The 14,484-nt window shown below is 43.3% G+C and overlaps 1 protein-coding gene across 2 annotated transcripts in view; it reads left to right on the top strand.

The window, feature by feature from the left end:
* The first annotated feature begins 7,919 nt into the window (after window positions 1-7,919).
* The window catches only part of slc8a3 (solute carrier family 8 member 3), an 84,774-nt gene continuing 78,209 nt past the window's right edge, over window positions 7,920-14,484 (top strand). For both annotated transcript variants that reach the window (XM_020097930.2, XM_020097929.2), the window contains exon 1: window positions 7,920-8,776. The gene's annotated coding sequence lies outside the window, so the exon portion shown is untranslated. The remainder of the gene's footprint in view (window positions 8,777-14,484) is intronic.

The raw sequence follows: 14,484 nt of genomic DNA, 5'->3' as shown, positions 1-14,484 counted from the left end.
TGAGCTGATGTGGTTTGTACTGTAATGTTAACTGCAGTGGTGGAAGAAGTGCTGAGACATTTTACTTTAAAAAGCAATACCACAATTTAAAATAATGTGTTCAAAATCTTTCTGATTTAATATTATCCAAAGAACATGTTAGTAAAAGCAGTGGTGGAAGAGAGAAAAAGATATTTCACTGAAGTACAGATAATAATACCACACAAATCCTGCATTTAAAGCAGTAAACGTATCTAAATATAAATAAAATGGACTTTAAATGGACTTGATTAAGAATTAGAATGAGCACCAGTACTTTTATACTATTTTTGAGTTTGTGTTTTCTGAACAAATTTATGAAAGAGATTTAAGAGAGAGATAGAAGAGAACCTCACCTCAACTATATAATCGAACCGCTACTTAAAATAGGAAATGGTGGCAGACTTCCCGCCCTCTCAGAAATGGCCGTTTCAGCTGTAACCACACAAACCATTTAAACCTGCTGACACTAATGTGGCTTCAGGGAGCTGCAGGATATTAAAGGATATTAAAAACCCTTATCGCCCGATTGCTGCAGTTTGCGTCAAAGTTGGTTCTCCTGCTCCGAGTCATAACTCAGTCAAATGTGAGCACACGGACATGGTGCACATATTTATTGAGACTATTATTGTGGAGTATTCCTGATATCCTGTGAATAATCATCCATACAGGTATTTTGAAATCATAGAAACAAAGATGCTCCTTGTACTTGAGGATTTCTTCAGTCTCAAAGTAATGAAGCGACATTTGTTTTTACATTCATAAGTAAATTGAAAAGTACTAAAGGCTAATTTCTTTACTTTATCTTTCTTTTTGGTCCCATTTATCCAAAAGTTACATAAAATCTGTCTCTTTGGATTTAGAAATGATTTTATGCATTCATGTTTCATCATAAGTTTTATTGACTTTTATTTCTTCTATTTATTGTAATTAAAACCAAATACTGTTGTTTCTAGTCTATTTTATCTATAAAGTTTGACTGATTGAAATAGATACTGCACGATGCTGCCATTTTTGAAAAAGCTTCAACTGATTTAGACGTTTACTGTGTCTGAGGTCACACGTCTTAATGTGATTATTGCTTATTATATATATACTTTAGTGTCTTATTCAGACATTTGTTTTAAAGCATTTGTTTCCATGTTTCAGTGAATATTTCACGTTGTCAGAATTTGAAAAATCCTGGTTTGGATGATAAAGAACACAGTCATCCGCTCTCTGAGGGACTATTTCTTTGGAGGGAGTAAAAAGTTTTGACATGATGTTTGTGTTTTGAGGATTTGAACTGATGTCTAACATGAAAATCTCTTTATCTCTACATTCTTCTGACAAAATGATTTGAAATAAATGTCAGTTTACTCCTTGTTCTTTGTTTCCCTCTTGAAGTCCTGACATGTACTTCATGTGGTTTGTATGTGTGTGTGTGTGTGTGTGTGTGTTGGTGAATCACAATAACCTCACTAATTGCTCAAAGCCTCACTGCCTCACAGCTCCTCTCTGTAGACTTCACATCAACCACGTGTAGGAGACTTGAGAGCGCTGCAGCCAAAGATATGTTACAGCACACTACACTTCCATTATGGAGACACACAGCGGGTGTAGCCGTCAGAGGCCGAGATGGGTCCGTCCAGAACGCCTCGCTATCGCAAGTGACCTGTCAGGATGCATGATGAGGAGGAGTCCTAATTTGGAAAAAACTCACATGCTATTCAATTTTTTAGTGGAAAATGCAAGAAATCGTCATTAAATATTCAGTGGACAAGGCTAAAAAGGAGGAAATGAAATTCAATATTTACCAAGTTGTTCTACGAGCGGGAGAACTAATGAAGGCTGAGAAACAAGAGTCGTGTAGCTGGTTGAAATTCTGGGCCCGACGACATCTGGGGCTCTGAAACGCTAAATAACCCCGAGCATCTTCCAGGGGCCTCATCCAGCTCCGAGGAGTCGGTGGAGGAGGGGCGGAAGAATTCATCCCCATTATCACAGCTCTGATGTGGAAACTGAAGAATGAAGAAATCCTTCTTGGGACTTTGAATTGACTTCTATGCTCACATTCAGTTGTGTGTAGGCTACGTGCGTATTCCTACGGCGTAGCTTTGAGGCAGGACCATGAATCGGCTTTAACTCCTCAACCTCACCACGATTTACATCTGACTGTGACCTGGACCTCACAAATGAAGCTTTGCCTCATTACAAGCGAGCTTCAGTCCCTGTGAAGTCTACTGTCCTGACAAGGGCGGAGGATATGCAGGAAAAGATCCTAGAGGCAGGTTATCCTTTAGTTTGTTTATTAGCAGGATTACACACAAAAAAACTCAAGGACGAATTTACACGAAACCTGCAGGAAAGATGTGGTTTGAGTTGAAAAGGACACGTTACATTTGGTGCAGATCTGGATCAGGGGACGGATATAAGACGTTTTTCACTTTCTTTAACATTGGATGTTTTTTTTAAGAAATAATGCAGAGATATATATTTTTAAATCAGGAATGAGTATGAACAAGTGAAATGTGGTGTTGATCTGAGCAATGATCCTGATTTTGTCAATCAATCACTATTTTGGTAATGGGAGTGGATTCAGTATTTGTGTCAGAGACTGGATGTTTTCCCAGTGTTTAATGTCTGCAGGCGGTGAAGTGGCCTTTCCAAGTGCCTCAAAATACATGAAGATATGAGTTATCTTATGTGTACTTGTGTACTTGTGTATTTGTATCAGTCCTTTGTCCCAGATAGTGAACAAAGCCACTGAATCTGTGGACAGTGAAGCCGTAACCTTCACTCTGCCGCTGACTCCCTGAAATGTCACTTACCGAGAGCTACACAATCAAACAACAAAAAATGGTCTTCTTCTGCACGCAGGAGGGAGAGAGGGAGGGAGAGAGAGAGGGAGGGAAGTGAGCGGGGAAATGACCCCTGTGTTTATTTTATTTAGGCTCGCTCTCTCTTTCCCTCTCATTGCTATAAATAGACAGACGCTTGGCAGCTGAGGGGTAGTCCACGCAGAACAAATGCACCCCCTGGCCGTTTCACTTCAACCCCCACATAATGAGCCAGACAGAATGTACACAGATCGCTGCCGTCACTTCCACTCTCCCCAGGACTGAGGCAGGGGCCACACGTTGCCATGGAGATGCCGGCTGTTGGGCAGTGGGCGCCCTGGGTTGTGCGAGCCGAGGTCCCTCACGATGAGCTGAACGCTTCAGGCCTCCATCTCCTGTCCCCTCGCCAACCCTTACGTTTGCCTCTCCTCCCCACATCCCTCCCTCCTGACTCCCTTGCATTCAGCACCATGAGGCAGGGGGGGGAGTAGATGAGTCCGGTGTCCTCCCCTCGTCTTCTGTGCTCTGTGTCTCTGATGTAACGGAGTCCGTGTGGGTTTTCCTCTCTCACCCATCTTCCTGCTGCAAATATATTCCAGACCAGTGAACCACTGAATGCTCAGCTCCAATAGCTGCAGCTGCACAAGTGGCGCTCTCCATGGACGAGCTATACTGTGTGTGTGTGTGTGTGTGTGTGTGTGTGTTTGTGTGTACAGTGTGAGAGCTTAGTGCCGAGGCTGCCGTCCACCTGCATCACGCTCTGGATATTTCTGGATTGTCAGGGTTTTATTTGAGGAGAGGATTTATCGGTGCAGGAGAGTCAAGGTTGTGCAGCGTTAGATGAAGAGTCACCAGCTCTTCTTCTTCATATGATTATGTACAAACCCACCAATGAAGGGGGTGAGGTGACAGGACGTCTCTGAAGAGGAACACTGAGCCTTTAAAAAGGAGCAATGTCTGCTTTGTGAGAGCTCTGACTAGTTTACAGACTCAGGGGCTCTGACATCTAAAGGAAAAATAATCAGAGTTTAGTTTGACAAAAGTTTCTTTCCCTTTTATAATTTTATTGGTTTAGGTTGGTTGGTTAGTTTGGTTTAGGTCGGTTTGGTTTGGTTGGTTGCTGCATTGTGTTTTGTTCTAGTTGGTTAAAAACTAATTTATTTTGTAGACTGACATTTGTGCGCAGCGCCGGGATTTGTTTTTAGCACTTCGACATTGTGAGAAGGTTGTTTAGTATTTTCACTAATTTCCCAGGGAATATTAAAAATATGTAAGAGACTGATATCTATGAGAGTGTGCAATTTGGTGCGGATATATAATAAATATCCTCATCTAGGGTACGTTGGTTGGTTTTTCTGCCGTTGTGCGATAACACATCAACTGAGAGTCTTTTTAGTTCATTTAAGTTTTGAAATATCTTTGTCTGACGTCTGCTGCTTTATTCTAAAAGCATTAAGAATTTAAATGCAGTGTGTTTTTCCAGGGACATCCAAACTGAAACTAGCTTACACCAAAGAAATGTCCCCCGTGAAATCTGCTGACAGCCTGTCATGTGGATTATCCAGAGCGGTACTTCTCAACCTGGAGGTCTGGACTCACAGGACGAATCTTAAGTGATCAGAGTCAGGACGCAGTCAAACTAACTTTGGAGTTTCAGGGTGGAAATACATTTATTTGGATCCAAAGTAAATCTGTGCAGAGCTTTGATGTAGTTTCTCCACACGGTGACTTTGTGCCACCGGTCGGCTGCAGAGTGACAGATTGCTGACCTCTGCTGAAGTCTGTTAATGCTCCACAAAGATATGCAGCAAAGTTTGGAGAAGTTATGACACAGAAATAAATATAAATTAAGAATAATTAAGTTTGCTGTTGTTACCAGATGGTTCATACTGCTTCCAGCTCCATCTCCAACATATCACCAGGACGAATGAACTTTGCTCTGCCACTTTCCAGCCCGACGAGACACGGAGAAACCAGAACACACGAAACTCTGCCACTCTAAATCATGTCGTCTGCAGGGTCCAAAGAGAATCATTTAAATGTTGATGCGGAACCGGAAATTTTTGCTCGTTGTCACATAGGAAACACATTTGACCATTTGTGAACACAACAAATGAAATTCACTTCTCCTGCATCGCACTGGGGAAGAAGCAGAATCTTAAAACCAAATAAAACCAAAACGGTGGATAGGACTAATGTTTCGTGAGGATTTTATTTTGTAGGATTTCAATGAACTGACCTCAACCATCACATATTTTCATTCAAGTGTTGTATCCCTCTGCCTCGTGCATCTTTCCTCCTGAGTCCTGGGGGAACTTGTCGCTCTGCTCCGTGTCTGACCCCCACCATCACACCACCCTCCAAACACACCCTCACTGCTGACAGGAAGTGTGCCTCCAGCCGCTAGCTCTTTAGATTCTGATGTGAGGTGACTCTTTACCTTTCTCATTCCACAACTTCACTATTCATTACTGGCCGCTGTAAGCGGATGTCGCCCAGGGGTGATGTCAGTGTTAACTCCCCCGATGACCTCTCCCTCTCTCCCTCCTCTCGCTCAGCAGCCAGGCCCACTGTGTCACCGCCTGACTGTTTTATTTCCACTGATGCCGCTGCAACTCCAGCCTGCAAATTATCGGCATGTGCAGGCTGCTGGAGAGCGCAGCGCGGAGGGAGAGAAAATACAAATCACAAAGTGCAACCGCAGCACTATTCCCTCTCACTATTCTCTCGTGCTCCACTGTTTCGTTCCCTGCTCCAGATTTTTTCTGCCACAAGACCTTTTAATGAAACTGATCCGGGGCCTCGGCTGTCGTCAGTGAGGGAGAACAGGAAGCAGCGGGATAGGCGAAGTAGCTTTACCTTCAGAGAATCAATGCCACCAGTCGGTCTCAGGGCCGCGGCCATCGAGCCTCCTGCCCCTGACAGCCCCTCTCAGTGGGAAGTGTGAGCAGGCCTGGTGTGTTGATTACAAGTATAATCCATTAATCATCACTGAACACATCCACTACTTTGATGAGAGTGGCAAGAGCAGGCATTGAATTCCAATCCTCCGCTGCATGCTGGCTGCAGGTGCACTTAAAGAGTACAGTGGGTTTCTGCCTCCACCCTTTCGCCTGCAGATAAGAGAACTTCATTAAAAAAGCCCAACCATAATCTCCATACTAATTACAGCATTACATGGAGCGGGATGGAGGATGGGTGTGGTGGTGGTGGTGGTGTGGAGGGGCTGCCTGACCAGATTGGCTCATCGTCCATTTGGAAAGTGATTGCTTTTGAATTTCGTATTTGAATTTATCCGAACAGGCCAATAAGATTCTCCACCACGGTGTCGGACTTTGTAATTAAAATCGGACCCAATTGATTTTTTGTTTTTTTTGTTCCTGATTTGCATTTGCTGTATCCGAGAAGAGATGCTGCTCTCTGCTCTGAGAGGAACGCTCCAAGTCTCTCTGAGTTGTTTCTGGTGGATTAATTCTAATTCATTGTTGATTAATTGCTAATTAATTTAAATGACTTTTTAATACTTGTATTAATTTTACATACAGTTTTGTTTGCTGTGGGACTTTTAGGGGGGGTTCCACGGTGCTTCAGGCCTGTGTGATGCTGTAATTAGAGGTGGTGGCAGTGTCAACATCCTCTTGCTCTGCTCCCGTCTCTGGGGCTTCGTCTGTCTCGTCTGCAGTGGTTATGTGTGATCGTGCTGCATCAAGGACTGTGCACCCAGTGAGGCTCATTATCTGCTGGCTCGTGATGCATCTAACTGGGGGATGAAGATTATTGGGTTGTGCAATGCAACTGCAAGAAGGGGCATAATTGGATGGTGAGGATGTGGCTGAGCTGTGCACGGGGCCTCAGATCAGGATTTGTTTGTTGGAATAGTTTTATTTTATATTTTCAGTTAAAAAAATCTAATTTGTGTTGATTTTCTGACTGAGGACACGTTGGTTCATTTACACATTGTGAGAAATAACATTTCCCCAAAGCTGTTTTCAGACATGAACACTGGAAAATGTGGGTCTGGACATTTTTTTCCAGAGTTTCACTTTTCACATAGGAAGAATGCAGCAGGACATTGTTTGACAAAATATCAGTCTCAGTTTCATACAATAATATGACGTATTAATTAAGCTGCAAACTTCTTTTGCGACTTCCATGAGTTTCCTACACAGCAAAATAGTTTGGGCCCAGATTTGTCCCACACCGTGATACAGTGAGGAATGACGTCACTTGGGTGATCTGCTCCTGTTTGTCAGATCTGGGGCCAAAGTCGGCGCGGACTTGTTCTGTGCTGTTCGGGCCGTGTTCCCCATTTATCACATGGGCCACTTTAGTATCACATCCATTTTATCCGGGCCACAGTAAAGCCAGAAGGGCTGCAACTCTGCCTGAAGTGGCCCACATCTGTGTTCTGTCTAGATTGGCAGGAGTAGAGCATTAGTAAACATTTAGCTTTGGAGCCTCATGGGTTGTTTTTTTTGTGTGTGTTGGCAGGAGAAAAGATCCCAGATGTCAGACACACACAGGTCACACAGCCAATGACGTCGGCCGGTTGAAAACCCATCATCTATCAGCGGACATTGAGGCTAAAAACATGTAAATGACCTCGTTTCGAGCGGAATTTGAATGTGGAGGCTTACGGACACTTGGATGACATCACACGAGCAGTATGGAGGCATGTTGTGTTTCTTTTGCTTGCGTTTGACAGAGTGGTCTCCATTTACTTCAATTGTTTTGGATTTGGTTGAAAAGCTGTTTACCTCTGAAACTCCAGAAGTGTTTCTTGGACTCAAACACTTCACCCACTGCTCCATCGGCAGAGTGCTGAGTAGATTTGTAGGTGAACTATCCCTTTAAAGAGGCAAAAGAACAAGTGATGCTTAAATTACAGTCTTCTTCCTTCTGATAACCCCCCCCCCCCCCCCCCCCAGTTGTCATGGTTTCTGTGGGCCTGGATGATATTCATGCTTTTTTTTGTTGTTGCAGGTTCTTCTCTCAGCTGATGGTGACGTAGCTGCGCGCCTATATCCCAGCCTGTGTGTGTGTGTGTGTGTGTGTGTGTGTGTGTGTGTGTGTGTGTGTGTGTGTGTGTGTGACTTTTACAAATGGGGGGCGGAGGGCTGTGCTGGGCTCAACCATTTCACACCTCCTCCGCGTGACGAGAAGAGGAAGAAGAGGCCTGATATTAATAATCGTCTCCCCGGGATGACAGTGTATGGATGGATGAAGCTCGCCTGAGGAGGACAGAGGAGGCGTAGCTGCTCCGATGGTGCGCAAACTCCGGCAGCCGGTAACTTAGAGCCTGACGCACAAGCTGCGCGCATTCCCGATGCTGGGCAGAGGTTCGTGTTGATTGTGCAGTTCGTGTCGGCTGGAGGAGCAGGAGCAGGAGCTGTGCCTCCACATTGGACCGACATCATCATCATCATCATCACATTCCCCGCGCTATGGCAGCGGAGAGAGGCGGAGGAGGAGAGCGCTGATTCACGGCTTGCAGGAGGAGGGAGAGCCGAGCGGGCGGCCGCGCTCCTAAGATCCATCTCCGGCGAGGGTGCAACCTTAAAATACCGACCCCCCCCCCCACCTCCTCTTCCTCGCCCCCTGCTCCCCTCCCTCCCTGCCACCCCCCCTCGCCATTGACAGCTCTGCGACCCGGTCAGTCCGTCAGACAGGGAGGATCTGGGGAGGAGAGGCGCCGAGGCAGGAGAGGACGAAAGGCGATCACCTCTGCTCTGGTCGGATCCAATCGCCGATAAGCAGCGGGCTCAGGGACCTGCCTCTCCCCGTGCACGAGGACGACACAGCGGCACCGGAGGATTTTTTTTTTTTGCTCCCGTTGGACTGAGGAGATCCACACAGCTACACCAGCTCATCCCGAGGAAACACAATAATAACACAGGAGCTGATCCCACAGCCATAAAGTCCGCGGAACACAGATCCAGGTAATGAATTACGCATGATGCAAACTCCCTGACACGAAACCATCTGCGCGTTAATGAGTGATGCAACCTGGAAAACACTCACACGGGCTTTTTTCTTTTTTTTTTTTAAATTGTAATTAAACGTGATGTGCTTCGTGTGGCTGCTGCACAGTGGAGAGCTGAGGTTCCGCCACTGGGCTCAGGCTCAAACCTGCACACCATCGCCCCCCCACCATCACTGTGCAGATATGATCCATTGCACCGGGGCTGAGATGGATTCGTGATACCGACTAATGGGTGTGCCATAAAAATTATTGTCTGTCAACGCAACTAAGAGATACCGGTTGTTACATCCAGTCCTGCTTGCTGATTGGCTGAGCACCTTTACTTGAAACATATGAGTCTTTAGTTTATATATTTCTCATGCTTTTATTGTGGTTTCCCATGCACGGCCCTCCCACGACTGTTTCCTGTGACCAATTATGGATTTATCTCCCATTAGACGAAATGAGAGCATCTTTACGCACAGGCCTGTACACGCACCCTATATGTAAGTGAGTGGTGCGGGCCTATGGGTGCTCCAGCAGGGATTCCCCCCCCCCACCCCTCAGGTATACCACTGACTTCTGTATAGTGAGTGAAGCAGCCTTAAGATGATTAATAAGCAACAGCTGAGGCTCTCCGTGCATGTGTCTGCTGAGTCCATGTTTACGCGCATCTCAGATACCCTCCTTTAACCAGAGCCTCGTCCCAAAATAGGGAGAGTGAAAGAGATCTGAGAACAGAGCAGCCGCCCTCTGCTCCCACAAAGTGTCACTGCTCGGTGCACAGCTCAGGGCACACACAGGGGTGTTCTCATAAAGGTGCATTCAATCAAATATGAAGGACTTCCATGATGAAATCCATGATCTTAGAGGTGTGGGTCACTTGCTGCTGCCACTACATGATATCTGTCAATCATGTCAAATGTTTTTAAGGTTAGTTGATTTTTTTGAAGAAATATCATCATCATTTCCCCCAAAGACACATTCACATATCTTCAACTGCAGATCAGTCATCACCACACTTCAGTTTAATATCACAATCTGAATATTTCCTTTTAATCGAGAGCTGGAAACAAAGAACTTCTTAAAAATGGCGTAAATGCTCAGTCGATCATAGTCGCCTGTTTTCTGCAGACTGATTAATCATTTAATCTGCTAATCATCCCACTGTGTGATATTAAGGCCCGTTTGTTTTCCAGCTATATCTCTAAAGACCGAAAAGTTAGCAATTCATATTAGTGTTTTTTATTTCGGCTAAACTCTTGATTTTGCTGAAGTTTATATTTACTAGAAATTCATCCTCCCAGGATAAAGCTTGTAAGAAGGAACGAATTAACTTAACTTGACTTAAATTGAGCAAATAAATATCCTCTGATCATCGTCCTCATGCTTTTTCCCCTTGACAGGATTATCATTTTAATTTTTGTGTTTAAAGTTAAAATGTTCAACAAAATACTCGTAGTTTCAGTAAGAATACTCGCACGCCATTTAAAGCCCACTCATTAACATAATTGGGAAAATACTATCGATACCATCACATAAAACTGGGAGAAAGAGCAGTTAATTCTGGTGACATCCCCACATCATAACATTTTCTTACCATTTCCTTCACCCAAGGTTTCCATAAAATACTGTGTGGCAGCCTCAGCCGTCATCTTAATGTTATCGAGTGAGAATATTGACGTTGTTCTGTATTATATCAGTCAAATATTCACGATATTTGACTAAGTTCTTCGTGCTTATCTTTGCAAAAGTGGTTAAAAGTTGTGTAAATTGAGTTGAAATGAATTCACCCTCAGCTGTTTGTGGTTGAAGAGGTCACTGTTGGATTTAATTGTATTACATTTACATAAGTCAGTATGAATATAGCTCTCAGTTGATTTAAAAACTTTTCAGTCTTGTTTGAATCCCAGTGTTGGTCCATCCCTGCCTTCACAATGTAAAAAACAATACTTAACACCAGTGTGCACATTGTTTAGTGTAGCTCCTCCTGGAGGTTCATGGTTCTAATAGTGAAACATGTGGAGAAATCCAGTCTTTCACTCTCCACCACAGAACCCAGTGCAATTTATACTGAGCTGGAAAATGAATACAGAATCACTGTGAGGTCACTCACCTAAACAGTATGAGTGCTTTAATGTTATCCTTTTAATGAGCTTTACATCACTGACTGAGATTATGGCTGTTGCTTTTAATTGATTTATCAATCAATCAATCACTCAATCAATCAATCAGTCACTCATCCCTAACAGCTCTTTCCAGGATTTATGTAATATTCCAGTTTTATTTTGAAAAACGTTGTATAATCTCTTTTTGTTATTTGCTATGAACTGTGGGTGTGGATATTTTCAGACGTGAGCTTTTACCAGTCCAGTGAAGGACTCTATGTAATTGCATTATACAAATTGAGGGCGTAGCATTTTTGAAGCTTCACTAAAGCTGGATTTATTCTGTGTTGAGAGGCTACGACTGCAGGATCCATGTGTGGGGTCCCTTCAAATATTTAACTACATGTGGGAACTATTGGGTCAATTAAAATACCAGCTGGGAACTGCAAGAAGTGTGTTAGTCTGCCTGTGTGTTGTCCCCGACATGTTTTTGATGGCGGCACAGTTTGTTCAGAGTGACGACTCTCGGAAGTCTTCTCCATTTCAGTTCTTGAACAAAGCGATTAGACTTTAAAACTTCTCCGACCACCACTGCCGTCCACTGTGATTGTCAGTAATGAGACAATAGAATAACGTTGTATGTTAACGGTTTCTGGATCTAACATCAGTTCTTTATCATCTCGAGGCCTCACTTTAAAACATGCAGAGCTGGGGCCATTATGTTGAAGTGTTTGTTTTCCCCTGTTTACATACGAGATGCAAAACTCTGAATGCATCAAGTATTGACCTTAAATGCCACGATGATGAAGCACACTAACCTGACGCGCCAGTGTCCAGTGAAAAATTACCTATGACTTTATTATCCTCCCAAAATATTAAGCTACCTGCTGCATAGAGCAAAGGAACGATGGAATCAATGTGCTTTTACTCATCAGGTAGCAGGAGTAATATTTACAGGCTAACTGGGTCGAAGTGGGACTCTGGTACTTGAAAGAATCTGGCGAGTGTCTCTGGCTTCTTTGTCTGTACGAGAGCTGGTGTCAGCATCAGACGAGTCGAGCACATGTTCTTGTGCGGGTTCGTAGGATCGGTTGGCATCAGCAGCGACCGCATATGGTTCAGCCCCGAGATAAAATATGTCCAATCAGTCACAGTCTGCGCTGCTGAAACAGAAGAAAAGACATATCTGGGAAGTGTTGTGCCTTTAATTTACAATTACATATTAGTTGTATGTAAACAGAATTTCAGGTTATGGAAGCTGTGTTATTGAAGTGCTGTGAAATGATGGTGGATTGGAAATAAGACAATTGTTGGATGAACTTTCAGGATAGTTCAATCAGTATGTTTATATCTGGACATGAGCAACGAGCACATTTTGAAATGATTCTCTCTGAGTTTGTGAAATGTATAAATCTAACGTGACCCAGCAGGAGGAACTTCCTCCCTCCGTCCAGTTACTGTTTGGCCTCATAAGTTCTCTGTGTCATCGCTTTAGTTTGCTCTGGGATTCAAGGGTGTTCGGATTGTTTGCCATCTCTTGTACCTCTGTTTATCCAGAGCAGGTTGACGGAGAATGTTTTGCTCTCTTTCATCACCTTCCGTCCTCAGATAATTCAAATTCATCCATGGACACAAAACTCTTTCTATTAAAAAAGGTGCAGTACGTCACAGCGAGATGATTCACATCCAAACTAGTGCAAAATCTTAGTTTTCAGATTCATTAAGTTACAAATTTGTCGCTCAATTATCTGCCTGTGGTTTTTGTTTGTGCTCAGCTCTGGTGGTTCTCACAGGGATTGCGTAGCTGGCCCCTGTCCATATAAATGGCTCTGCTGACTCAGTTAAATTTAAGTGTCTTGTCTTTGCCTCTGTTGCTATTTGTGGTCGTCCCCGTTTCTATCCCCCTGATCAGTGTGATGATCTGAAATCATCTTTTAAACATGTGAAGGATTTTATATGACCTCTAAAAAGAGTTTGGGAAGACATTTCCAAAGTTATGATCATTATATTATAATATATAAAGCCTGAGACATTGATTTAAACTTTTTTTCGTGCGTGTGTTGACACTGCTGAGGCTCCAGAGATAATATTTGGCCTTTAAATAGGTGTGAGTGCTTCAACCAGCTCTTGTTTGACTATTCACACCTCAACTGAAAACGTTGTCAGCTTTCCAAACTGGCCAGTGGTCCGTCTGGACGTGAGATACAATTTCCAAAAGTGCTGCCTCCTTCAAGAGTTATTTTAGGTCTTAAGTAAACCAAAAAAAACTGCATTACACAGCTTTTGATAGATGCTTTTATACAAAGTGCCATGTGTGCATACTGTTAAGTGTGGACGGTGACCAACCTTTTAACCAGGAACACAAGAACTTGCACTTTCTTCAACAAAAGTGAAGGGAAACAAGTGTGACGCTAATAAAAGAAACGTAAACCTCCAGTGAATTCAGGACAGAACGATTAACTCACACTGTCTGAAGAGATCATTTGAATTCAGACTACATGTGTGCCTCATGGGCCCAAAGGTGTGGTGTTGGCTGCAGAGTGGCCCGTCCCAATGTCATGAACCAATAAATAATCAGACAGCATTTAAAAGAGAGCCTCAACAATAAAACCCCCGTGTTACCCTGTCTAACTTTGGGCTGGTTAACTGTCTGTCATGCTCCTGCTGCCTTCAGCCTCAGCTCCTAACATCAGAAGAATCCTGAAGTCATATCTCGTGAGATAAGTCGTGAGATGCTTTTATGAATTTGGAAAATGTCTGCATTGATGTTGTGCAGCTGCATTTAGGACTCAGATATATATATAAGATGAATTTGGACGGGACATCTGTACCCTTTGTTTCACTTCTGCCTCTTGACGGTCTCCTGCCTCTCCTCTGCTGATTTTTTGCCAATGCGACATTTTGGACAGTGCTTAGTTTGGCAGCATCGCTCGCCTGCTGAGCGAGCTGTTTGCTTCAGAGCTGTGTTTTACCCCTGAGATTTATGACAATCATGCTCAAATTCACTATATCAGGCGCACACATCCACATCTTAACCGAAAATAAACCTCGTGATTGCAAATGAGCCCACAGGCTATGATTCTATTTAACTGGTGTTATCTACATTGTTCTCATAGTGATATACAGACCTGAAAAGTGTTGGAGGAGCCGCCCGGCTGTCTTCAACAACACAAAAGGTCTCATGACTCTGCTGTTTCTAAACTAAGAGGCAGGAACTGAAGGATAGAGGGATTGTTTAATTTAGTGAACCTATATAAAACAGAGATACAACAATGAGTTTTTCTGTAAACAGTTGTACACACTTGTACAATTTACTTCTTCTCAAAGTTGGGATTAAAACAATGTGAAAATACCCTAAGGTTGGGTAACCATTCTATTATGTGATTGCATTCATTAATGAATTATAATGTGACTAAATGAATGCATTGTACTTAGTATAAATAAGTGATGTGTTAATTAAGTACAGTAAATATTTAACAGGCCATATATCCATTAATTTATCTAATAAGAAAACCCAAAGAAACATGGTGCAATTGTTCTTTTACTGTTTTCCTCATCACAAGAGGCTCAACTGTTT

Source organism: Paralichthys olivaceus, chromosome 12, assembly GCF_024713975.1.
Source record: "Paralichthys olivaceus isolate ysfri-2021 chromosome 12, ASM2471397v2, whole genome shotgun sequence".
Taxonomy (NCBI): domain Eukaryota; kingdom Metazoa; phylum Chordata; class Actinopteri; order Pleuronectiformes; family Paralichthyidae; genus Paralichthys; species Paralichthys olivaceus.
This window is presented reverse-complemented; position numbering and strand designations above follow the sequence as displayed.